The sequence below is a fragment of the Heliangelus exortis genome, chromosome 5 (genome assembly GCF_036169615.1).
Source record: "Heliangelus exortis chromosome 5, bHelExo1.hap1, whole genome shotgun sequence".
Lineage (NCBI taxonomy): Eukaryota > Metazoa > Chordata > Aves > Apodiformes > Trochilidae > Heliangelus > Heliangelus exortis.
Window position 1 is genome coordinate 31547183 of NC_092426.1, and position 22743 is coordinate 31569925.

A 22743-nucleotide genomic window follows, 5' to 3' on the forward strand; every position below is an offset into this window, starting at 1 on the left:
AACATTTTGGAATGTCTACTTACTGATTATCTCAAAATGCTACAATATGTGTTGAAGCTGTCCTACCACCAGGATTTGCATAGATTACAGTGATTTGGAACACACATAGGAAATTTAAAAGTTCAAATCAACATGTTCAGCATATATTTTTAATGACTCTCATTTCGATTATACAATTATATTCTGTTATACCAACAGAACATTCATCATCTCTTTTCCTTTCAGAAGTAGATGAGTAGATGAAAAGAAACCATGCTTTGTAACAGAAGTGAATTTTATATTCAGCCATTCTCATTTGGATGAGTTTCAGAGCTGAGGTTGTTCACCAAGGTGTTTCTACAGATAGCTCAGACACCATCTCTCTCAGGCTACTGGAAGCAAATGTCATCTTAGCTAAACAAACAGCACTTTTTCCTCCCAGGCAGAAAATTCTGTCAGCCATAAAATATTTAAGTTTTTTTAAAGATATTTCTAATATATTTTAAATCTTTTTTGCAGGTTTTCTTACTGAGGTAACAACAAAGTGAATGATGGAGAAGTAGATCTCTGGAGCACGAATTACCATCCACAGATCCAACAAAAAAAAAAGTCACTCAAACATCTTTTGTTTCAAATAATACACAAAATTGTCTCAAAATATTCTTAGTGCCTCACTGACTGATAAAGCACCTGAAATTGCTCTCATTCCTCTGATCTTTTCCTAGAAGTACTGAAAAAACATGCACCTGTTTCACAGGCTTCAATTACTTCTAGAATGTGGTTCTTTTACATTTCCTGGACCAGCCAAATAAAAGCTTAAGGACACAGATAACCTTCAACTTCTATATTCTAAGATTTCATTTCTTATTTTTGTGTCTCTCTGTTGAACATATTCTGTTGATTCACAATACTGTAATACCCTTCCCATCCTCCACCCCTCAAAGGGGGCAAAAAAAAAAAAAGGAAAAGACTCCTAACTAGCTACCTCAAAAACATTAATTGAAATATCAAAAAATAGATGACTGGGAAGACACACCACACTGAAAAGGCAGATCATAGAACACTTCAGAGAAACAAGGATGGAGCAACAAAACTACTACAGCCAGTTCCATCAGAGGCAGACCTTCCTGGAACCTTCTCCATTCAAATACCTGGCAGGAAGCAAAGCTTGACAATTCCAAAGGTACTCAAAAGCTCAGGATGAACAGAATCACAGCTTAACCTCCTGTTTCTTATCATCATACAGCTGGTCATGTCTCGGTCAGAGACATTTCAACTGAATATATGCATTATTTTTCAAGTTTTGAATTCTAATGTTCTTTTTAAAGTGTCAATCAACAAGACAGGCTCTACCACAAAGCAATTCTCTGAAGAATACTAGAATCAAATGTAGAAGGTGCCTGCAGGTTGAACAATGGGAATGGGTAAGCCAGTTCAGTGATAATACAGGCAGACTTCTGTATCACCCCACCTTAGACACATGTCTCTGCAACTTCAAGATGTGGCCTGAGGCTTTCTCTGTGCTTCTGCACAACCCTATTGCCTCTCATCCAGCTCTTGATGTCTGAAAATCTTTCATTTTCTACCCAAGTACACTTCACAGGTTGCCTGACAGAAGGGTACTGAGATTGCAGTCTTTTGCTGCCAGCATGGAGAATGCTTGCAGTGTGGCAGGGGATCATGTGATGAGTAAAAGAAGCATGAGTCTTGTGGTCCCGAGACTTGACACTTGTGTTATTGAAAGAAAACACAAAGATTCCATAAAAATAAGGCTGAGATGAAGCAAAATGCATAATATTCATAATCCAAGTGACAAATGCATTCATACATTGAGGCACTCACAAAAAATCACATATTGAAAAAACAAAGTCTAACATTTTCATAATTTCCCAGTTGAAAGGAAATGGAAGAGAACTACATTCAAGTGTGATTTAAATTACTAGATAATTATGAAAAGTTGTTGGGTATTTCCCTGCCCTAATGTAGAAAGGAGCACTGACCACTGATCAACAACTGAAAGCATAAGAATGCTTTTTGACCTGTAGTTTCAGTAACAAATCAAGAGCTGCGTGCTCAAACTGAACTTTGAAAATGTTATGTGCATCACCACAACACTACTCAAACATCTTTACTGACAAACTTATAAAAATGCAACTCAAAAAACTGTAACCAAGCATAATTAAAACATCCAGCATGTAAACAGATAAGCAAAGCATTATATACAGCATAGTTTGCCCTCCTCAGATGTTGAAGTGCAGACTGTTATTTGATGGACTACATTGCAAACAATATCCACTATAATCTATTTTTCCCTCCTTTCCTTAGTTCCTGCAAATATAACATCCTTAAAATCATAAAGATATGTCTAGTACCAAAATACAATATTTCTCAAAATTCTAGCATTATTTTAAAACTGTTCATTAATTGAGAGTTACAATGTGGAATCTCATATAAATGGGGAATCTCATATAAATGGTTGTAAATGTGTTCTACCATTTTCTGCCAGTTCCTAACTCCACAACAAAAAACTCTTACAAAACCTATTTTCATAGATTACCTTAGAAAAGGCATTTCTCCTGTTGGTTGTTTTTTTTTTTTTCTCCTCCTCATGAGTAGAGAATTCTGAGCCCTCCTCCACAGGTGGGCAAAGATGAGAAAGCTCAACTCTCAGAATTCATTAATGAAATACTAAAGTGTTGACTAAAATGCAAAAGAACCAAGCTATCAACAAAGAACACCCCTCCATCCACATAAACCTTCAAAACAGTGTATGTCATGATTCAGGGATGTATGAAAGCTTCTCACCTTTTCCAGGTTTTTTGGCTTTCAATATGTACTGTCAAGGATGCCTTATTCACTGATATTCACCTTTCAAATAAGAGCAGTGCTTGATTTTTTTCTCCTTTAAACTTTCTTGATCTTGTTCAAACTGTTTGTTAACCAGCCCATGAAAGTGAATTCATGAGTACATTTATTCTTATTCCTTGCAAAGTCTCCAGTAGATGTTTTTAAACTGCCAAAATCACAGGACTAAGATACTTAAACCAAAGAAGTTTACTTAATAGACTAATGGACAGTATCACATATAATTAGAAAGAGTAAAAGAAAATTCCAATATTTTTTAATATTAATTTATTAATTCACTTTATAATTAACTAGATTCCAACCTTTAAATAGAAGGCAAATATTTAACATGAGTGAATATCCAAAAGGTTCTTTTCATCTCAGTAATTTTGCAACCATGTAGCACTTTTGAAAGGAATTTTTTTTCAAAACTGTGTAAGACATGAAGTGAGAAGACAAGGGACCTATAGCTGATAGCTTTCTGGAAACAGGACATACGTACCTAGGCATTTATGGATAATTATTATTACAGTTTGCAAAACATGGACTTAAAAAAACCAAACAACCACCCTTCATACAACCTACTTACTTCGTAAGTACATAATACTTTGGTTACCCAATCTCCAATACATTAAAGAACCACACAGCACATATCTTTGACAAAAGTTTGTAAGAACCTTTGCAAAAATTTACACCAACTACCCAGTCTTCATTTGTTCTATTAGTGCTATACTGCTGGTTCAAAATGTAACTGACATCAAACCATCTTTTATCCTAATTTTAATTCACAGAAGATAGAGAACTTTGGTACAGAGAATTTCTATTAAACCCTTTACACTAATGTAAATTTAATAACTCCACAGAAATGTAGTACAAATCTCAAAATAAATGCAGGCAGACTATAGTTTACCCATAGCCTGCAATATTAAACTATTCCTTCCAATATTTCCTCTCATCTAAAGTGCACTATGAAGAAAAATACCAAGTTAATATTAAGCTAGGATTCTCTTTGGGTATTTACTCAAAAGCAGGATGTCTCGGACATGAGACACTATCACTTCTGAGAGCTATGAAATCTGCAAAAGATGCAAATGTTCCATGAATTCCAGAGGTGAAAATATTTTAATTTTAAAAAACAAAACAGAACTCTAAACTTAGAAAGCAAGTAAGGTGAATAAATCTAAATTTTAAGATTAATCCTGAAGGGAAAAGAACTCTGAAATTCAAAGCTCCAAAAATTCAGGGGTGGGCTTGGGAGAGAACAGAAGTAGAAACTAAGAGAAGATGATGGGAAAACAAACCTAGACTTCTGTAAAACCTAAAAAGAGAGACACAAATTACAACTATCAGCATGATGTAGCTTTTTAAAAGTAATTTCTTTTTCAGGAATTAGGTGAGGGTTTTGCGACATTTATAGGTTTTTAGCTGTACAATCTAAAGTCTTATTATGTTGGAAACAAAGCACTCCAGAATCAATTTTGGAAATGGAAGGGGAAAATAAATTAAAAAGCAAAGGAATAAAAGAATAGTAAAACACAGGAAATAACAGGTTTAATATTTCACCTGCCTAGACTCAAACAGAAAGTCTGTGCCAAAGACATCAATGAGCTTTTAAATAGTTATTTCTGTTTCTTAGTTGAGAAGTATCCATCTTCCTTCACTGTGAGTTATAATTAAAAGACTTTCTAAATAGGATGGTTTAATTAGATTTCAAACTTTAAAAGTTTAAAGGATTTTCCTTTTAAAAAAAAAAATCAACGAAATTGGCCTTTGAAATGAACAGCTACGGTTACTATAGTAAGTTTTTCAAACACCAATCAACTGAAGTGATACAAAAATCAAAATACTTGCAATTAGATGTTATTACAGTGAAGTTTCACCAATTAATTAAACAAAGAACATACTTGCTTCATACTTCATTAATTTTATGTAAACGAGTCTTCAGTTTAAAGTAAAATAAAAACAATAATTTTTTTTTTTTTTAAAAAGCAAAAGATAGTTTGTTTCCTTCTGAGTAGCAATACTATATACTAGTTTCTAAATTTGTATAATGAACTGTCATAGTGAGGTCTCACAGTAAAAAAGCACTATTTTGGCTTAGGGGCAAGTATCTTGCAGAACATTTGGCAATAATACAGGATAACAAAAAAAAAAGGATGCAAACCTCCCCTATATCCTCACGAGTGTACAACTCATAATTATTCATGGAGTCAAGTATGTTCTGAGCCTTGTCAATTTGCTTGAAACTGATGTGTTTAAAAAATGTAAAATTTGAGTGGGGGGAAGTTCTTGAACAATCCCTTCTTAAAGCTCTTGGGCAAATTATTTAAATGTCTTGATGAATTTTCCAGGTTAAACAATCTCTGGATTTCAGAAAGCTGCACTACAGTTAGGCACAGTTCACCACTAAAATTTTACAACGTGTCTACAACTTTTTCCAATAGTAGCTTTTTTGTAGACACCTCCTTTGCTTTTTGCATTTCAAAAATCATCTACCATACAATACACTTTCTATTTAACATAAAATTAATTTTAAAAGCATTGAAGATGTCAAACGCTTGTTTCTTAATAAGTGAGATTCTCTTATTAAAAAGGTTATATTTTTCTTCCCAGAACATCATCATATTCACACTAAACTTAACTAGCAGGAACAGATGGGTCTAACTTGATACAGGCGTGACGGAGCATTGTGGTAGAGCAAAAGAACATGTTGATTCTCATACCTCTGGCAGATGGGAACCAGTTAAAATTAGGTTTGCACTAAAAATATTCTGCTACTTCTCAGTAGAAAAGAAAAAAACCCCACTTGAAATAATACAGTATTTTATACATGCCATCAGAGATCAGACAACAGCAGATTTCAAAAAGTTGGTACGATACAGTAAAACCAATTACATAGGCTTACTGTATGTCATTTTTAAGCCTGTGGATAACTTAGAAATTCCTGAAAACAGTAGCTTATAATGGAAGTGCTGACACAACTTTAACTACAGCAACAAATGTGCCTCTATTATGAAGTTGCTATGGCAACTAGAATGATCAAGTTGGGAGAGAAAGAGGAAGAGTGAACATAAACCAAACTTAAAAATCTTTGTCACCACCTCCACCAACTCTTCGAAGGTTTGTGGTCACAGTGTTATCACCCCTAACCTTTGCAACAAAAAAAATTTAACAGAAAAACTTCCATAGCACACACGAGGTGAAGGGGCAGAGGTTCCACATTAGTGTGAAACAAAATTAATTCCAAGGTCATAATCAATATGGTGTGTGGACATACTACTAGTGTACAAAACCAGGCTAAATTTAAAGATATCTGGAAAGTATCAGCTGAGTGCATATTCATCAGATTTCACAAGTTAACAAACCACAATTATGCAAAATTGTTCAATCTTTGATACAGTTTCACAGTTGTTACCAATCTGAATAGCTTAGTAACAGCACCCTGCTATAATCTGAGTAAATCAGGCAGCACATTCAAATATACTGATCTATTATTTAAAACATCATTAAAAATATAATTGAAGAAAATATATTTATGAAGCAATCATTAATTATCCTTCCTAATACTGTGTTAGTCAGAAGCAGAAAGTAGGTGATGCCAGTATTAATATAATGAGAAAAAAGCATAGCAAGGCAGTCACATTTTAATACATGCAAATGCAAAAAGTGCAATTCAGAAAACAGTAACTAAACCCTGTGCCAGTACAGTAGCTACCTTTCTGGGGGAAAAAAAAAGAGAAAAAAAAAAAAAAAAAAAAAAAAAAAGGTTTCATTGCACGTATTATTGTAGTCAAATTTCACTGAATAAAATTTTCAACAAAATGTTAGTAGCAACAGTCTTAGAAATACTGTTACATCATCATTGTTATACATTTTTATTTAAAAAAAATCCGTCCAACTAGGTATACTAGCAACACTTCCAACAGAAAAGTGGAAAACAAATTGTTTCCTCTTTCTTTTCACAGGATTTCATATTAAAGCAACTTTGTTTCAAGTCTAAACTTGACTACCATAATTAAAATCCAGGAAACACAAAAGGTCTCAGATGCTGACATGTAAAGAGTTGTGCTGAGCACTTATATTCACTCTTTTTCTAGGTAACAAAAACTCATTTCCTTTTAAGCTATCTCAATGCCTTTCTCTTTTGAACTTGTTCTAAACCAATTTTCAGACAGAAGACCCATTTTATGAAGAACCAGCGCATTTTAAGAAATACAGAAGCATCTATTTCCACTAAGAGCTAGCAGATATTCCAGTTAAATTCAAAATAATTTTAAGATTTACGTTGTCATGTTTTTAAGTTTAAATTAAAAACTACTCAGTGTTAATAATCTGACTGATTGCAAAACTCCAAAACTTTGAAGAGTGTTTTCATTTCTTTAAGCATTTATTGATCATTTTTTTAAGAAACATACAATTTACTCTGTATCGATCACTGCAAATTACAGTTTTGCTGATGAATTTAATTAAGCTGGAAGATAATCACATATTGCACTGACAAAACACGATTATTTAATCTTCAATAACAAATAATTTTTTGCTGAAGTCACAACAGAATCCTCAAAAAAAAAAAAAAACTGCTTTCAGGCAACAAAAGAAGTGACAATAATTATGACATTTTCTACAGAACATTAGCTCTTCAGCAATTTAAAAATTCTGCTAAATACACCGTTTTTCTCTGAAAAGCAACCTCTACAGGTATCAGCTTACTTGAAACATGTAATCATACACATCTATAAATGCTGAATGACAACATTGAAAAAAAAAGTAAAAATGGTATTTCCATTTGCAGTTTGTTAAATAAATGATAAATACTTGAAAAAATGATCCAGAAAGAAAATTTTTAGAAGTGTTCTCTAACACTGGGTCCTCTTTTAATTTTTTTAATTTTTTGCAGTACTAACACTGTGGTAACCATGCACATTTACAAATTGTAGAAACCTTTCATCGATGTATGACTGTGCTGATCAGTCAGTTTTATCAGAAAAAATGGTTTTCCCCGATATATTTGAAAATTACTTTTGTATATTAGGGGTAACACTTGGTCTCTCTACTTGAATTAATAATTATTAATCATTAATGGACTAGCGGAGAGTATAGCACATGCTTTAATACTATTTGCAAACTAATACTATTAGTTACTATAAATATCAAATCTCACTGAGATTGCAGTGAAATTTCAGTGAGCTTTCACCTTAAATGTTCATGTATTTAAAATGTAAAAAAAATTAAAAGAAAGATGAGTTCTGCGCTAATTAATTATGCAAGTTCTAAAGAGCAATCTTCTTAAAACAGGTACTAATTTTCTTAGGTGCAGAGTTCCAATGCATTGTTAGTCAAAGCCACATGGGAGTTGAGGTTTTTGCCTCCAATGTGTACAAGCATAACACCACTCAAGAAGCAGAAGGAACTGAAAGAGTCTGAGAAGTAAAGGACTTTTTCCTCACTGCAAATTAACTTTTCTGTTATCAGAGTAATGCATAAAACATGTCTGTGAACCAAATTAAATGAAGCAGAGGGATGCAGCCAGTTCCTTGTGATTCCTTACTCCTAGTTAAGAATTATGAGAACTTTATGTCAACTGGTGTTATTTCTGGACATGGAATCCCTCCATCACACCATTCTGTGAGTGCAAGATAACTGAAGTCTGCAAGAACTCATCATATGCTACAGTGCTGACTGTCACCCAGTAGACATCCAGAGAAAAGACAGAGAGTGTAGGCCCTACAGAGTTTATAGTTTGGCATTCTTGAAGCTTCTATTACTTCAAACATGCCAGAAACATTCTCCACTGGAGATGTTGTTTTTCCCCTTTAGTTATGCAGCTTATATATATGGCATATTCCAGTTGTAGCTTGACCAAACAGAAAACATTTTCTGCTAAAATTCATCTTCCTTGTACTATAGTCAAAGCTGAAGATTCTAACCAGCTTCATCCTCAGAGGCTGAGTTCTTAACACCAATCATCTTATCTCAGACTCTGGGTGCACTCCAAGATGTAAGGATCACTGTCATGCCCTAAATTTTAACATGCTGCTTTATCCAAGTTGAACCTCATGTCCAGGCTTCGGACAGCAGAATACTTTTGATACTAACCTATAAAAAGCTCAGTTCACCTAGGTCTAAAGAAGGAAGAAAAAAACCTCACAATCTCTAGCCCTTGTTCTCATGGGAGACTTCAGCTTACCAGATGTCTGCTGGAAATACAATACAGGAGAGGGAACAGTTGCAGAGATTCCTGGAATATGTGGAAGAAAACTTCCCAAAACAGCTGGTGAGGGAGCCAGCAAGGGAAGACATCCCACTGGACCTCTGCCTTGTGAACAGGGATGGACATGTGCATGATGTGATGGTTGGAGGCTGCCTCGGGCACAGCAATCACAAAATCACCTGGAGTTATTAATTTTAGATAAGTAAGGAGGATGTGCAGAAGTGCTACCCTGGACTTCCAGAGGGCAGACTCAGGCCTGTTTAGGAGGCTGCTTGACAGAGTCCCTTAGGAGGCAGCTCTGAAGGCCAAAGGAGTCCAGGAAGGCTGAACACTCTTCAGGAAGAAAATCTTAAAAGACACAGAAGGCTGTCCACATGAGCTGAAAGACAAGCTGGTGGGGAAGAAGCTGAACAAAGAGCTTTGTTTGGAACTCAGGAAAAGGAGAGTTTACAGTCTTTGGAAAAAGAAAAAGACAACTCAGGGAAACTACAATGATGTCACTAGGCTATGCACAGAGAAAATGAAAAGGAACAAAGCCCAAGTAGAATTTAATCTGGCTACTGCTATAAACTACAATAAAAATGTTTCTATAGATACATTACTAACAATAGGAGGCTAAGGAGAATGCCCATCCTCTATTGGATGCAGGAGGAAACATAGTGGCAAAGGATGAGGAAAAGGCTGAGGTACTTACTGCCTTCTTTACCTCAGTCTTAAGTAGTAGGACCAGTTGTTCTCCAGGTACCCACCTCCCTGGGCAGGAAGACAGGGACATGGAGAAGAATAAAGTCCCCCCGATCCAAGGCAGAAATGGTTTGTGAGTTGCTACACCACTCAGACACACACAAGTTTTATGTGACCTTATAGGATTCACCCAGGGGTGCTGCAGGAGCTGGCAGAAGTCTCACAAAGCCACTTCCCATCATCTCTCAGCAGCCTTGGCTAACTGGGGAGGTCCCAGTTGACTACAGGTCAGCAAATGTGACCCCCATCTACAAGAAGGGCCAGAAGGAGGATGCTGGAAACTGCAGGCCTGTCAGTGTGACCTTGGTGCTGGAGCAGATCATCTTGAGGGCCATCACGCAGCATGTGCAGGAAACCCAGCTGATCAGTCTCAGTCAGCTTGGGCTGATGAAAGGCAGGGCTTGCTTGAATAACCCAATCTCCTTCTATGACAAGGTGACCAGTCTAGGGGATGAGGGAAAGGCTGTGGATGTTGTCTACCTGGACTTCAGAAAAGCCTTTGATAGAGTTTCCCACAGCATTCTGAAGAAACTGGTTGCTCATGGTTTGGGCAGGTGGACACTTTGCTGCATAAAATACTGGCCAGGCCAAGAAAGTTGTGGTGAATAGAGTTCAATCCAGTTGGCAGCTGGTCACAAGCAGTGTTTCCCAGAGCTCAGGATGGGGGCCAGTTCCCTTTAACGCCCTTATCAATGATGTGGGCAAGAGTGCACCCTCAGTAAGTTTGTAGTTGGGTTTGCAGGTTGGGTGGCACTGTGGATCTGCTTGTAGGTAGTAAGGCTCTGCAGAGGGACCTGGGCAGGTTGGATTGCTGGGCTGAGGTCACTTGTATGAGAGTCAACAAGGCTCTGTGCTGAGACCTGTACTTGGGTCACAACAACCCCATGCACTGCTCCAGGCTTGGGAAGAGTGCCTGGAAAGCTGCCCTGAGGAAAAGGACCTGGGGGTGTCGATCAACAGCCAGCTGAATATGAGCCAGCAGTGTGCCCAGGTGGCCAAGGCAGCCTGCAGAATCCTGACCTGTATCAGAAATAGCATGGGTAGGAGGGCTAAGGAAGTGATAATTCCCCTGTATTTGGCACTGGTGAGGCTGCACCTTGAATACTGTGTTAAGTTCTGGGCCCCTATCTACAAGGTAGTGAAGTGCTGAGGTGCTGGAGTGTGTCCAAAACCAAAGCTGGTGAAGAGCCTCTAGAACACATCCTATGAGAAGTGATTGATAGTACTGGGGTTGTTTAGCCTGGAGAAAAGGAGGCAGATGGAGGACCTTATAGTTCTCTGCAACTACCTGAAAGGAGGTTGTAGTGAGGTGATGGTTGCTCTCCCAAGTAACTTGTGATAAAACAAGAGAAAATGGTCTCAGGTTGTGCCAGGGTAGGTTTAGACTGGACTCCAGGAAAAAAATCCTTCACTGAAAGGGTTATCTGGCACTGGAACAGACTGCCCAGGAAAGCAGTTGTGTCATCATCCATGGAGATATTAAAAAACCTTGTAGATATGATACACAGGGACTAGGCAGTATGTGGCTTAAGAGTAGGACTTGATGATATGATCTTAAAAGTCTTTTCCAGACAAAATAATTCTAAGATTATGCACACTTGTGCACATTTTTGTTTATAAAAAGACTCAATTATTTTGCACTTCAGGAGTTCTTTTGGGGATAATCACAGAGCATTTACTGGGGACAGTGTTCTTCATCTCCTGACAAATTACCTAAGAATATAAACCACATGAAGTTATCTCATTGATACACAGACAAAGGTTGTGCCTCATCAAGATTCCAATTACTTAGCAAGGTTTCCTAAGAATCGGCACCTTTATGAAACATCAGAATAAATTTAGGGCACTTTCAGTTCAGTTTGGGCTACCAACTCCAGATATGCATTGTATGCTTGAGGACAGAAATCATGAGACAGAAAGTGTTAGTATTATTTCAGAAAGTATGCCTCATTCCAGTGCTTTCAGCATGGACTTTACATCATGTACCCATTGTATCCTTGGCAACTCAACTCCTTATCTAAAGAGACAAGATTGACAACTTAGATTTAAAGTTACAGCCTTCATATGCTACTAGGCTTGGATTTGGTCTGGAGCTAGGGAGGATGCAAGATGCTAGAGGCTAAAGGTATTCCAAAAGTTATTTGATGTGATATAAAGACATAACTGTGCTCATTATTATTGACTGGATAAACAAAAAAAGCTTTTTCCAGATGCTCTTCATTTCATAACAAGGAAAACGTTCCAAAGGTTGCTGTTTCAATGAAGCAAGACTAGGGCAAGTAATGAGAGAGATTCTTCATAGTCCTAGTAAACAAGTATAAACCTGTAGAAGTAGCCCCTTCTCCCATCATATTTTTGGTGTGGTTCCTGTTCCACCCCAGTTGTAAAGTAAATTGTCTGTATCATTTCCCTCATTATTTAGTCTCTTCTTCCTTCACCTTCAATGTACAGAGGGCAAAACAGAAATACACTGATTATAAACATTCTTTTCTCGATAAATTAAAAAAAGTTACAGCAAATAAGGTTCCAAGAGATAAAAAAATTGAACTGTAATCTAAAAAAAAGTTCCAAATGTTACATTATTTTCCCCACAATCTGCAGATGTTGCCCCTAACAACACCAGTACAGTGAGTGAAGATTTTAGCTATCACATTTCAGGGCAGATCTATGAACAACTTATGCAACACTACAATGAGTTTTCCAATATATATTTTTTCCTACATATTAACCTCAAGAGAGCAGTTAGCATTCAATCAGACAATTTACATTTCTAAACTAATTAGAAATGGATTCGTGAGTCAGAAAGCCTTTGTTAGATGCAAAGTGTGCAATGAGTTTGAACATCCTCTTCATATACACAGTCCTTAGGAAAACATTTCTAAAAACATTAAAGTTTCTTTTTGTACAGGAAAAAAAAAAAAGAAAAAATACAAACCCCTCATGAATGCGTAGGCTTAATCTGCACATTATAAATGAAAAACCAAAAGACCACAGCCAATTTCCCCAAATGAAAGGCTACATAAAACAAAACACAAATCACAGTGTTTAAAGCAAGTCTTTTGTAATATCTCTTTGATAAAAAAACTAGCTATGAATAGACCATAACCTGAATAGAGTTTTTAACCCTATATGTGATATCTACCTCATCAAAACATCTCTGGTCCTTTTTACCTGATTATATCCCAAAATAGCAGCTTTTTCCTGGATTCGATTTCTGATGACAGGCTGTTCAAACAGAGAACACCTATCAAACCCAGGATTATCATCTGCTGCTTTTTATTTCTAGTAGACACTGCTGTCCATCAGCAGTGAAGAAATAATTAATGGCTCTATTATGCATAAAAACGTCATCCTGTCAGTTCAGTGACTGGTTTGAATGGCTCATATCTGCTACTCATTGATGCCATGCATGCTCACTGTCCTGAGAGATGACAAAACACTACACCCTTTGAGATTTCACCCCCCCTCTGTTCTAAAGCAGCATTTCACATGTGTGTCTGACAGAAGCATAAGGAGCTGAGAGAGGCAGACCTTCATCATCCTTCACAGATTAATGTTGCATGGGTTAAAAGTTAAGAGCTGATATCTCTTGATCCTGCATTTTTCTTACGAACATCTAAAACGTGGACGCTACCAAAATGTGTAGAGAAATAACTTTTCAGTGTTGGAATACCTACAGGAAAAGAGATGGAATTTACTGGATACTAGATTTTGGTTTTTTTGTAGGAACTGCATACTCGAGTTAACTGGGGTCAGTGCATTTGCCTTTTTTTTTTTTTTTTTTTTCCTGGGGGGTGGGGAAATGTGGGAGAGTTGGGGTTTGGAATGGGAAAAGATGCAAAGTTCATAGGTTCTTTTCTGTTACCTGATCAGGGCAGAATAAACAAAAATGCTGAATGTGGAAGAAATCAGATATTGGAGATACCTGGAAATAAACTGGAAACAACCAATACCACAAAACGAAGCAGCAGTGAACAACAAGATGCTGAGGAAAAAGAAATCACAAGACGCGAGTGCACAATGCATTTCAAATAGAAAAAAAAGCTTCCTATCTGCTGAGTGAGTCTCAGTATATTCTGACAGAGCACAGATAAAGCTTCAATCAAGTCCCTCCTGGGTAAGTTTAATTTCATATACTGCTTTTATTGTTACCACATCAATATATACTTTAATATATGGATATGAAGTAATTGAATTTAAATGTCTTTATACTGATACTGAAGTTCAAATCTTTCTGTGACAAATATTTTATGTTCTTAGGTTTCCTATACTGGTCAAGTAACAGTTCTATTTTGATACTAAGGTTATTCAAGGGAAACCTGTTAAATGCTTTCTCTTTTGACTTATACTAGCATGCAATATTTCCTATGATTTAATTCCATCAAAATATTTTAACACATTTTTCCATGCGTGGCTGTATAAGAAAAAAATAAATAATAAAAAGCCATTCTTCTGTTAATACTACAAAAAGCATGCACTATTCATTATCTATTTAATTTGGCAAACAACATTTTGCACCACAGCAGATGTATTTTATTATAGCATAATTAATCTTTGTTTATATAAAAGGATATTAAATAAAGCTAGGAGTGTTGATTAGTTGTATATGAAAGGTGAACTATAGCACCACATAAATACACCCTAAGGCACTGTGTACAGAGTTTCAATAAGAAGACTGGACATCAGTGCCCCAATAAAACTATAAAAGAGAAGGTACAAATTCCCTCAGATATTTCACTCGTTTGAATCATTCATTACATAAGCCACACAGACATGAATTCTACATTAAAATAGCATGATAAACATTGTAGAATGAAATTCTAACATCTAATAGGGCTTGAAAAATAAATACAGTATTTATCAGTCAAAAAAACCTACACTTATGAGTCATGTAGAATGGTACCTGTGTTAACACATGCAAAAAAACCCCACAGCCCCCGAAACTGAGAAAGCACTAATAGCTGCATGGCATTTAACACACCATTTTATAGTATCACATCAGTCAATTTTGTATGTAATATTAGCTTTGAAAACCTCTATCTTTGCTGCTACTGCATTTTACTGGTTCCACACCATTTTTTCTATTAAGACATGATACTTCTTTTTCCAGCATTGTTTTCAATGTCCTTCCTCTACTTCTCTGATCACTTCCCTCGCTTCTATTTAGCATGTATTGCTTATTTAATTAATCCATCAATCCTTTTCTTGTTTTTTTTTTCTGTTTTGCTAACTTACTAAAATAATCTCTCTTGCCTGATGCTTGCTGAAGGCTAATTTGCCATTCACAAACACCTCTTTTGAACCCTTCACTTACATACAAAGGGTTAATGAATTCTACCAAGTGCTAGAAGACAAAGTTTACTTGCCAAAGACTGCTTAAATACCACAAGACTATAAACCAGAAATTGATACTATGCTGAGCCTTGTCTCATATTAAGAGTCAACAACATACTCCCGAATTAACAACATTCCTACCAGAGAAGATAATGTCAAAGAGCTGCAAAAGGGGAACCATCTGATGCATGGTTCTGCAGAATACTTTATTTATTTGAAAATCTTCCTACAAGACCCCATTCGTGACTGCCTTGACAGAGTGGAAAAAGCTTATTTCATATTTTCTAAATACTCACACTTAAGCCTTCTGCTGAAAACAGGTTGAAGAAGTTTCTATTATTCTAACCCTTTTCCACTTCCCCACTTGCTGTATTTGAGAACTTTATGGGAATTTTTGCTGGAGCACCTACCACTCAGCCAGCTTACAGCCGACACCTTCCAGCACTCCTTGTATTTCTCCAGTTTCTCTCCTTTTTTTTCTAAGTAGCTCCAACTGCTCTCTTCACAACTTCCTGATCAAACATCTCTCAAATCTTCTCTTCCTCTGCCTCACTTCACATACTACATCGATCCAGTAAGAATTCTTCCTGCCTCCTCAGTGCTTCTATACAACATCCACTGATATTTTTTTCTCTCATTTAAAGTACCAGGAAAAAAAAAAAACCACCAGTTAAGAAGTGGGGGCTGTACAATAAACCCCACACCAATCTGACTATACATTTCAATGGCACCAATTCAAGATTTTGGTAACTTGAACCATAAAAGCAGACTACAATTGTGTAACACCTGTAACTAGCAGGAGATGTAGTACAGCCTTTGTCAGCTGATTTCAGAAAAGTTTTGTATCTGTTGAATTCTGTTCAGAGTTGGAAGTAGATGATAGAGAAAAATAAGAACTGTAATACATATTTTGATTCTTCAGTTACTGCTCTCACTCTGAAAAAGCATGGGGGTTTTTTTGTTTGTTTTAGCTTTTGTAAAAGGTATTGTTTATCATGGCTTATAATACAAATAAAAAAACCCCACCCAAACCCCAAGTATAACAGCTAGCCAGCATGCCTATTTAAGAAAAATCAGGATATAACTCAATGAAGCTCTCAAAAAGCTTACTCAAAACTTAGTGTTTCAGAAACTTCTAAACTGAGAGTTGCAGCTAAGACTTTTTAAGCCCTCTATTTAAAAAATGAGAGGGATACCAACAAGTGGAAGGAGAACTGGATACAATTATATTGTTTCAAAAGATTGGCTACAACTGTGTATTTTTATAAAAAAGGTATATTTTTTTCATATGCATTTATTAATAATTTTAAGTGATCAAGATATTATTTTTCTTTTAAGACTTATCTTCAAAGAATTCAGATGCATTAACATAAGTGAACAGTTTATTATCAAGTTCCAAACCCTAAATCTCTCTGCAACCAGAATTGAATATATCACAGAATATTTTCCAAAACTGTGTAATTATGTAAAATCACCTCACATGAAACCAGTAAATCAAGATTTATTTTCCACCTTTATCATAACCAGTTGTTCAAGGATTGCTAGGAATCTTGGGAAGGATATCTTTTCACTTCCTGTTAGTATGAAGTTGTTTGTCTATGTTAAATGAGGAAATCCCATCACAAAATAACTACAGTCAATACCTAAGGAGAGTACATCTGCTCAGCAAAATGGCACCTATGGTAAATACTAATTCAATAGGTATGATCCTTTTATAAGCAACAGACATTCAACACTACACAAAGCCTGACAGAACAAAAGCATGAGGGCTTATATACATTTATGGCTGTATATGGTGCTTACATATTTCTTTTGTGAAAGGACCAAGCAGCATCTGCATAGAAGGAAGCTTTGTTACTCCTGTGTACTCCTGGTAACTCAAAATCTGCAGCTTTACAGCTTCAACTTGCATCTGATGAGCTCATCACTCTCTTAAACTTGTGATGCTGCTGGTCCTTGAAAAACTGCTAGATCCAGCAAGGCCTGCCCCCACACTTTAAATAATTAACCAAATCCCATATCAGCTTTTCCATTCTTTTTTTCCCATGACTGATGTTGAGCACATGGGCTTACAGTTATCTAATCCATTCAATTTGATAGCATTTTTTTCAGTATTCAGGAAAGACACTATTTGGTCTTCAATATTCCTGCAACAATGAGATATTAAGAATATTTATTTGTATATTCTGCCCTGTTGAGGGGTGTCAATGGGATTCAATAAGGAATTCAACCCCGATATCAAACAGTAGTAAAGTCAGTCAGCTTGATAGAAATACTAATATTACAGAAAAGTGAATCCTATGCAGGACCTTAATACTTTCCAACAGTTTTGAACTGACATAATCTCAAAAACTAAATGTAATTTATCAATTCTGAAGATTACAATCAGGGATAAAAGAAGCACACTACTTGGTAAAGGTCACACCAGATTCAGAGTCTCTGTACAGCCCCAAATTCTGTACAAGCCCCAGAATGGGGTATGTCTAGGAGAGTCTGAGAACATGGCACACACTCAGAGATATTCTGCCAGCCTCCAGCTATTTGTAGTTCAGGGATTTCTTGAGCCAGAGATGATGTCTTATTTATAAGATAACCTTCGAAATATTTTTCCAGCTGTTTTTTTGAACTTGCACAAAATCCTGTGACAAGCTTCTATATTTATAAATTACATCCAAAAATACCTTCTTCCTTTGTTTTCAATTTGCTACCAGCCAGCTTCATCCAGTACTCCCTACTTCTTGCACTAGAAAAGACAATAATTTCTTATTCACCATATCCACCCTTCTATGATTTTAAAGGCAGCTACACCATACTGTTTCTCAGCATCTGTCTTTGAGGCTGGAGACCTGTATTCTCCTATACTCCTACCATACTCAGCCATGCCTCATATGTAGATTCTTCCATACTGTAAGTTGTCCTCCTGCCCTTTGCTGCACTGTTTCAGTACTGCTGTTTTCTTGTGGAGCCTCTGGGATCCAAATTGAAAAAAGTTACATGAGATGCCTGTGTCAGTAATTTATATAGTGACACCAGGATTCGTTTCCTGATTTGCTCTCTGTTCCTTTCCTAATTTCCAGGGTTCACTTGCTTTCAGCTAGTGACTAACAACAGTCACTTCAGATGTTTTCAAATATGACAGGGGACTGCTTCCCCCTACACACCCCAGCTACATTGCTTCATCTGCACTGATTTTAATCTGTCCTTTGTGTGATATTTTCTGCAGTCCTATACAGAATTAGAGGGGCATTAAAATGCACACTTTTAAGAGTGAAATGTAACAACAGCACATTGGATCAATCCAAGAGCCCAGTGGGACAACATTCCAAGAGCTCTGTGGGACTCCCTCATTGAAAAGCCTTAAATTAAGACAGGCAACAGTTTTTGACAGCAGCCATACAAAGAGGCATGTCCTAATTCAACCAATAACTAGCTGACAACTTTCTTTGTTCTGACTGCTCATTGTTAGAACTTAGAAAACTCAACCAATCACAAACTGTTTCTTTGGCTTTGTAACCTATGAATTTACTGGCTATGCTGGGGTTACCCTTCCATGGACAATTACTTACTAGAATGAACCTGGTTCACAGTTCCTTAAGTCAGCAGGGGAATCTCAGCTAAGAAAAGAAACATCAAGTTTCACTTCCACAAATTTGCCCCAAACATTGCTGAAGCTGATTTTTATTAGGTTTGCTTTTCCACACATATTGCAACCTGAAAAATGAACTGATGTTTGTTGGTAGTATTTTACCTCTGAAGTTTAAAAGCAAATAATGGCCAATATTGTGTCACCTAACTATTAAAATTCTATAAATTTTTTAAAGCGTTGCAAGGAGGGGAGGAAATTGAACCATTTCTAAGTGCAGCAGTGCCAAGCTGTCAGAGCCCATACACAGGAAAAGAGATTGCAGAAAAAGTCATTTTCTTAAACACCTATACAAACTCTAGTTAATAGGCTGTTCAATAATTCCTTTGCATATTGTAATGTAAATTAGATAAATCATCCCTAGCACCATTATGTGTATGTCATCCCTTCCTGACTGATACCGTAGGTGTACACTATTCACTGTCACCAAAACACACGTTGTAGTCTCCCTGGATTAATCTACTGTGCTTTCCTTTTATGAATAAATATATTCTAGTCATGAAATTACATTTTCAGTGTAGTTGTTCAATGCTTCGGTTTTCAAAAATGGATGACCACAGCGTTTGATTATATAGTACAGCTTGCTCAGTGAGTTATTTTTGTAAACATAGCATACTTACTTCACCAGTCTTTTTTGTTTCCCTAAGTATCCAGAATAAAACAGTCTGAGCTGTATTCCCGAAGTCTGTCAGTCTCCCAGACTGGCTGTAAATTGACATTATTTCATTCAAAAAACAACAAACCCAAAACCATTGTCTATAGCATCCATCACCACCCTAAAATAATTGTGAGGCAAAAATTATTACATCTCTCTGCAGTTTTTTTAAATTAAAAAATGTCCTCCGTTTTTTTTTTCTATTAATGCTAAAATTTAGGCCATAAATACTCTTTCCCTCTAACTAAAATGTCTGTAAAAACAGGTCTTTAATTCATACTCTAATTCTGCTTCCCAAAGGAGTTCCACTGTTCACCTCCTCAGTTTCACTGCAGCATAAGAAAATGGCAGCACACTTTAAAGTAGAAAAGTTTGCAAAAAGCAACTTCGAAGAACTATTCTAGGACTATTCATACTAGTAATAAAGAAACAGCCAAAAGCAAATTGTTAAAGTTGAAATGGATAAATTCAGATAACTATTTTGAAGTACAGTTACTAAACAGAAATAATCACTTGGGGTGGGTTTTTTTTTTTTAGGTTTTGTGGAATTTTTTTTTCAGTTTGTTTAGGGTTTTTTTAATGCAAAGATACCATGACCAAATCAAACACTTCGGAGATCTGAAAATGCTTTGTCTCTAGCTAAATGTTACTTCATGCAGAGATATTTATAAAGATCTGTTTTCTTTGACAAGCTGAAGTGTGCTTGTAAATTACAGGTACAAGATCTGCTGCTTATAGATTACATTTCTGCAAGTCAATTTAGTCCCATCTCACACCTGTAGGCAGTTTTCCTCTAAGTGACTAGACTGCCCCTCTAGGACATTTCTACTCCTTTTTTTTACTCCCTGTTGTTTTCTCATCTTTACACAGAAGTCAGAAAAATAAAAGTTGTCTTTGGGATGAAAGAGGATATAAAAAATAAGAGTAAGTGAACACTTAATAAAGCGTCATAAAATGAACAGCTGAAAAAAGGTAAAGGAACAGACAGACAGAACCATGTGGAATTATAGAAGACAAAATTCAAAACAAGAAGGACTGTAGTCTCTTATTTGGCTTAGAAATTTACTTGTGGTCACTATTTTAACTGTAAACGTATATTAAGATAAATCAGAAGGAGGCATCTGGATTGAATCCAATATACATGCACACTACCACCAAAAAAGGAACTCTTGCTTCTTCTCTGGCTACTCCCAATACCAATCCTAGTATTTCACTGATTCCCTAAGATCTTTCCCTTCTCACCAGCTGTTCCATTTCATGTTCCTGCCAACACTTTTGCACCATTCATGCAGTCAAATCAGGCAACCAGCTCCTTATTTGGTGATGGGCCAAATTCATAATATCACTACACTGTCTTTCAAACTCATTTCTTCAAATGAGGGAAAGACATCTTAACTTATCATCAAGAGAAGCAGCAAAATAAAAAGCAACTTAAAATTCACTATGTTTTTATTGATAAGAACTCTACAGCTACATAACAGAACAAATCCAAATACTCCATAAAAGCAAGAGAAGCAGAGACATAGCAGAAACAAAGCAGAGACATCCACTGGTTTCCTTCTAAGAATATAAATAAAGAAAAGAAAATCCAAAATAAATTGGAGATGTAGAGATTCATGTTTTAGTAGTGACTAACATGATGACTAAAGCAATTGATAATTATATGTATGCATTACTTAGAGGTGAAAAACATCATCAAATGAAGCCAGTTCACAAATGTGACTCGTACCAGCTTCATTTTTTTTTCCTCTGGTTTTTAATGTGTAGAAGGAGGGGCAGCCAAAAAGAGCCCAGTTTTTGCAGCTGGAACAAGCAGTGTAAGCCAGCCTATTTTTAACCGAATGAAAGTATTTTGTTACTTGGGGTAAAAGTCAGTGTCTACACCTGAAGTTATTTTTTGCATTCACTCCCATCTCAAGTGACAAATGACACCATAATATGAAAGGGAACATGCAAACACCTTCCATTCTCACTGCTGTGTCAGCAGCACTATGTCACTTTCAAACATGGACTGAACAAACCCACTAGGAAGTGCTGTATACAATTCCTTGTCAGTTTTTGTCCTAGGAGTAATGTAGTCCTGAAAAAGGCACCTGAAAGGTACAGCAAGCATACTGTAACTTTTCCTAAAAGGAAAAGCATGCTTTATACAGTAAAAAGGTAAAACAAAAGTTTACAAAATTAACTATGTCTGAGACAGAGAAGGTGTAAGAGATGGAGAGAGAAAGAATGCTCCAGGCCTTAAGAGAGACTTCTAGAATTAATTAACCAGCACGTACCACTTCCTCTCTGTGTACAAGTAACAAGGAGCATGGCTTGTTGATTTTTCAGGAGCAGATCAAGTTGGTAGTCTCTGAAGTAACACGCAGAGACTGTTGGCAATGCTGAAGGTCCCAGACCATGAAGACTTTCTCAAAGGATCCTATTTGCATTTTAGATTTTGTTTTCCAGGTTGATGAATGACTTAAGCCCCAAAATGAAATGTAGTATTACATGGAAAACCTTGATAATGAAGAAAGGATAGAAACAATGGGGTAGAAGAGAAATAACTAACAAGACTCCATCAGTAAAGAAATCAGGGCAAAAGTTCTGTCTTCCATTGTAGCAACTTTGGTATACTTCAGAAAGGTGATGATGAGGAAGACAGCAAACAGGCTTTCTTTTCCTAAAAGAGAATAATTGCATTGAGTTCCTCTCTGGGACTATTACTCTACCTCTTTATTTTCTCAAAAAAATCTTGACCTCTTTAACTCCTATTAGCACTGAACTGTCAATTTGAAGTACTTAGCTTTCCAGTGCTTCCATTCTGCCATCATTTTCCCACAAGAAAGTTAACCAGGTGCCTTGAATGAAAATTTCTTTGCTAGAAATAGCTGCAATTATGACCTCATAGCCTTTGACACAAACATTTTATGACATAAAACTCAGGAGAGTTATATCACCCTAGTAAACCACTCCCACCTTGGATTAGTACTTCCACCTGTCCCCCTTACATTTTGTAGCTGTCCAACACACACTTCCCAGGAACACATTTTTGCACGTTGAGGCACATGCAAATACTCAAGAAGAAAATACCACATTATCACAGGCTATTTTCAATCAAGAACTTAAAAAGAGAGTATAATCAGTTTTACAATCAAAATGATCTGCAGCACATTCACAAATACCACGTCTTATAAACTAAGCTGATGAGTGTATACTGTAAAAAGAAGGTCATCTGATTCACATTCCAATAAAGGTTGAAAATTAGTCAGAACCAAAGAAAACATAATTCCTTCTCATTCGCACTGTATTCTGTCTCTCAAACATGTTTTTTATTTAAGAAGTTTCTAG

At 36.3% G+C, this 22743-nt stretch overlaps 2 protein-coding genes across 2 annotated transcripts in view; one reads left to right on the forward strand and one right to left on the reverse strand.

Annotated features, from left to right (window-relative positions):
- The window catches only part of AVEN (apoptosis and caspase activation inhibitor), an 87515-nt gene that overhangs the window by 37576 nt on the left and 27196 nt on the right, over positions 1-22743 (reverse strand). The gene's annotated exons all lie outside the window — the stretch shown is intronic.
- CHRM5 (cholinergic receptor muscarinic 5) overlaps positions 13194-22743 on the forward strand; it is a 47871-nt gene continuing 38321 nt past the window's right edge. The window contains exons 1-2 of the mRNA XM_071744343.1: positions 13194-13529; positions 13652-13895. The gene's annotated coding sequence lies outside the window, so the exon portion shown is untranslated. The remainder of the gene's footprint in view (positions 13530-13651; positions 13896-22743) is intronic.